Genomic DNA, 5,287 nt, shown 5'->3' on the forward strand with positions numbered 1-5,287 from the left:
TAAGGCTTTAGTAGCTATGTATTGAAATTAATTATTGAATTCTGTTTGCTCAATATGATTCCTACTTGAATCCCCCTGATTTTTATCTAATTTCTGATTCTGATCTCAGATTTCATGAACTGGTCACTGAGGAGAGTATTCAGTTGATCTGGTTGTTTCTTGTTTAGCCAGTTTCCTGGTATTATCCATTGCTGTTGCCCTTCCCACCCTGCACAGAATCAGTGTACCCGATCCATATGAGATCCTGATACAAAGTCCTGTCCTTGGCTTAAGGAAACTAGATGGACATTTGAATGCATTCTTTGGACAAGGCTGCCTATCTCTGTTCCTCTCATCATGAGGCAGCTGGTGACTCCTCCTGTCACCTGCAACTGCTTTGTGCCCATGCCTAGTTCTTCATTGGCCCCTTGCAACACTAACCAACCAGATTGGCATGCTTGTCCTTTCTGTGCTGGCAACACTTGTCCTCTACTGGCACTCTCCATTGCGACATCATTTCTCATTTTCCATTCTGTCCTTTTCCATTTTGGGGAGACTGCCAGTGACAAGAGAAGTTTAGCCAACAGAGACACCCCTCTCCCAATACATACAGTCTTCATTCTCCATAAAAAGCTTTTCCAAACATTGTCTTCTCTCTTAAGCCTCCCAAACCCTCTCTATTCTCTCAGATGAATACCCTACCTCTTCGAATATTATGAAAATTGTGGCTATTCAATGCCAACTTTCTCTTCTTTCGTCCTCTTCATCTCTAAATCCCTTGACATCATCCCCATCCTCCTTTTCCCTAGTGTCTGACAAAGAGGTAGAAAGCCCCCCACCTATGCTTGCCCTTAAAGCCATCTCCTCCTATCTTCACTGGGGATTTGCAAACTAAATACCCCTCCCCTCTACCGGTTTTTCTTCTAATGTCATCCAATATGCCAAGTCTCCCACATCCTTAAAAGAACTTTACTAGACCTTGCCCTCAAGCAATTGTCCTATATCTCTTCTACATTTCTCTGCCAAATTCTTAGAAAAAGCTGTCTATACACTCACTGTCTCCTCTTTAGACTTGGATTTATTTTTCTTTTCTTTCTTTATTTTTTTGCAGAGGTAATTTTATTCTTGCCTCCAGGTGTTGACAGTGCTCAGAGATTGTTGTTGGAAATATTCAGCAAACATATACTTGCATATTGCCACTCCCCCCACCTATTACATCTCAATTCAATAACCTTTTAACCATGATAGCTACTGAACTGAGGGAACCAAATGGTATAAATGTTTACACTTTTCCCTTGTAAGCAAGGTCTTTGTGAACAATAATAGCACTGAGTATTCTCTTCATTCAGTATGCATAATGCCACATTAATGAAGAAAACCCTTTAAAATATACCACTCTATTTATAAATAAATTCTGATTTTTTTCAGAACACATTGACAGACTGATCAGTAAAAAGCAACCCTAAGTATACTCTTCTTTGAAAAGAAAATGGCAAGAGATGGATCGCTACAGGAAAATTCACCTGAGGAAAGGAGTTAGAAGAATCAAAAGTAGAGGTGTAGTTCACCACCTTTCTGTTCATATACACTATTAGTATGACAAGATTGTCAGTATCAAGAAGTATTTTTAAATTCCAATAGATTGCTATAAATCCTATACTATACAGTATTCTTATTGACTGATTTAAGCCTGGAATACCCATAGAAGAATCAATAATAGCTGTTCTATGACTGTCCAGGCATTTGTACAAATCATGCACTATTCTCATTTTCTTCATGATTTTCTCGTTGGATTGAAATAGCATTACTGGGAAGTTCATTGATGATTCATACCTTAAAAAGGGCTCAACGAAAACTCTTAATGATTTCACATGAATCCATGCTATGAAAGCTTCCCTGAAATTCACATTTAATTGCCAAGCCAGTGGTCCAAACTGCCTCTTCTTGTTGATGAAGAATCTGATCACCTCCTTTTTTCTGCTTTCTTCTCCTCTGCATTATACTGAAAATCACAGGCAGTGAACTTGTTTCCTCTGGCTTCATGTCTGAAGTCATCCACTACCTTGCTAAACAAGATGACCTTGCATGAGCAACTATTTTGGTCCTCTAAGAGGATTTTGCTAGACCTTGAGATTACCATCTCAGCTAATGTTCTGTATTACTTTGCCCAGTCATTGTATTTTAACAAATTCTTTCTTTCCAGATTCTGAAGATTGCCTTTCAGATTATTTACACAGAAGCTAAGCCTTTCAAGTCATTCACAGTTTGACTTATTCTCTTGCCAATTATTTCAGAAATATTTTCAGGGACTAATTGGTTGAATATTTGGCAAGATCCCATTGGAACCTTGTTATATATGTAATCAAGTCAACTCCATTGGCCCACAGATTTTCTTGAACTTTATCTTTACTATCCTCTAGTACATCAGCCATATTTTCCTCCAAAATACATCCAGCTTGGCCAGTTCATTTAATAATCCAACCAAAATATCCTATGTGCCAATCTTTAAATCAGGAATGTCAAACTCTGAATTAGAAGAGAGATTATTACTTTTGGTTGTTGTGTGTAGTTTCTCCCATGTATGCTGGCATGTTTTCTCCCTAGGTTCTGATATAAGCCAGGTCTCAGTCAAGCTTATCAAGGAGTTTTTCCAAAAACAAGACTTATATGATGATTCTGGCAAGGAAAAAAAGAGGTGACAGAAGTAGAAAACCTGAGAAGACTTTAGCAACTCAATTCTCCATCTCCTGGCTTTCCTGGCTCCCTCAGCCCTAGTATCCACCCATGTGAGTCACATATCAAGCCCAAGTGAGTTGTCTCATTCACTTTTCAACTTGGCTTTTTTATTCATTAGACTGAACCTACTCACTCCAAAACTCCCATTCATCTTGTAATCGCCAAGTCTGATATTCATTTTTTCAGACCCACATCCTTCTGAATTTATGTGTTACAGCTGGCACAACTGACCAACCTCTTCTCCTGGCATAGAAAAGAGAATTGCTCTCCTCAGAGTTTTTGTGCCACTACTTTCTCCCAGTTCTTTTCTTATCTGGCTCTCTTTACTCCTTCTAAGCCTCCTTTGCTGTCTCATCGCCCAAATCACACCCCCTAATTGCTGGTGTTCTTCAAGACTCTAATCTAATGCCTTAACTCTTCTCTTTATATACTATTGTTCTTGGTGACCTCATCAGCCCTCATAGGTTTAATTATCACCTGATGCCTATGACTCCAAGATCCATATTTCCTCTCCCAATCTTTCTGCTTTCAATCTTGCATCACCATCTTGCAAAGCATCTCCCTCTAGGCTTGGCACAACCCAACTTTGGTCAAGCTCTCATCATCCTTCCTTGTCCATATGAGAATACGAGGGTCCTTCATCCTTTGCAAATCAGCATTTGCTCCAAAAAGTTCTCCAATTTCCATTCCATCCTCTACACAGCTGCTGGAGTGATGTGCCCTAATTGTAGGTCTGACCATATCATTCTTCTGTCCATTGTGCTCCAGTGGCTTCCTATTACCTCTGACATCAAAACCAAACTCTTCTTCATCTTTTAAAGTCTTTCTCAATCTACATTATTTTACATCATACCTCTTCATATCCACTTTGGTCCACTCAGCCTGACCTTCTTGATCTTACTTACACATAACAGTTCTCTGCCCATGCTTGGAATTCATCCCTTTATCATTTCCTCCTCTTGGAATTCCTAATTTCCTTCAAGGCTCAGCTCATATGCTACATGAAGCCTTTTCTGGTTCCTCCAACAGCTGCAGTCCCCTCTCTCTCCCTTTGCCATTTCCTTGCATATAGTGTTATATATTTAGTAGCTAGAGAGCTGGTGTTAAACATAAGAATATCTGGGTTCAAATGATACCACTATGATACACTGGCTATGTCTCAGGATAGATAACTCAAGTTCTCATTGCTCTAGGCAATCCTCCGAGTCTATAAATAAATAAGGTAGAATGTGGCCACTGAGGCTTATTTTTGCATATATTTATATGTCTTCTCTCTCTACCCCCTCATGACCCATACAATGTGAGCTCCTTGAGTGTAGTGACTATTTTATCTCTCTGTCTAAAACCCTGTGCAGTGCCTGGCCCATAATAGACACCTAATAAATCCTTGTTGATTGAGTAGCTCAAAGTAGCAATCTTAGTTGATTGATTTGGTGGCTCAGAGCAGTGAAAATATGTGACCAGGAGAGGGAACCAAGGCCAACCTATCTATTTGGATTTGGATCTGGCTAGGTCTAGAGAATTTTCTTCGTGGGAAAGAAAAGGAGAGGAGTCCTGGCTAGACATTTCCAATTAGTTCCATCCCTGTTGTAGCCAGAGGATTGCCCTCTTCTTCCTCCTATCTTCAGTGATCAGTCATATGATATAGATGTTTCCAGCATGAAAAGTTCCATCATGAAATATTCCATAAAGGAGGAGGGAGTGTTCAGTGAAAGGAGGGGCCATTTCAACATCAGTGTGCCTGACCTACAAAAAGCCTTATGGTCCTTGGAGAGACCCCTTCTAAAACAGAGGTGTTTTTTTAAACATTGCCAGAGGGAGCTATTTCTTCCTTCTAGGAACCATTCTTCCTTTATCTTGTGACACAGGAAGTCTTGGAAACTGATGAGTTAATGGGCTATCCCCTGGTTGGGTGATTGACAAGGGACTGGATAGATTCAGAAAAATAACTGGAGTCATATGTTCAGACCAAAATACTGCTTGGAAAAGTGTGCAAAGGGGCTGCCTCTGTCTTGCATCTCCCATCATGCATGATTTTAAGGAAAGAAAAAAGCCCCTGAAATGGTTATTCTTTTTTCCTTGGTCCCCCAAAAGCCTTTTGAAGCTTCCAGCTGTCTTCAAATCACATCATATGGTGACTAGAATTTCAAGTGGCTTTCCAAGCCCTCCTATCTAGAAGGCTCAGGGCAGGCTCCCTCCAGCACGCCATCAGTGTAATTTGTATATGCTGATCTACGGCTCCTGGGGAGTGAGCAATGAAATATTCATCCCAGTGACCACACGTTTTTCCTTTGCTGAAAGCCTTGGCAGTCAGGTCAGCTTGGATGGGAGAGACAGAGTTAGAAGGCTCCTTGAGCATTTCTGGGGGTGGGTGGGGGACTGAGCCAGGATTTGGGAAGATTTGACTTGTTAGCTAAGAACAGATGCTGAGAAAACAAAATAAATAAAAACTCCATCATTTTGGGAGTTTTCTTCCAAGTTCCAAGCCCCCAGGATGGACTGATGACCTCAGGTCCACAATGGCTGCAGTCACAACTTCTGTCTGTCCTAGCTTAATGAGATTGCCACCTGA

At 40.6% G+C, this 5,287-nt stretch overlaps 1 pseudogene; it reads right to left on the reverse strand.

Annotated features, from left to right (window-relative positions):
- Positions 1-1,119: 1,119 nt before the first annotated feature.
- LOC100616980 (V-type proton ATPase subunit C 1-like) lies at positions 1,120-2,752 on the reverse strand (annotated as a pseudogene).
- Positions 2,753-5,287: the final 2,535 nt, after the last annotated feature.

This window comes from Monodelphis domestica, chromosome 5 (assembly GCF_027887165.1).
Source record: "Monodelphis domestica isolate mMonDom1 chromosome 5, mMonDom1.pri, whole genome shotgun sequence".
NCBI classification, from domain to species: domain Eukaryota; kingdom Metazoa; phylum Chordata; class Mammalia; order Didelphimorphia; family Didelphidae; genus Monodelphis; species Monodelphis domestica.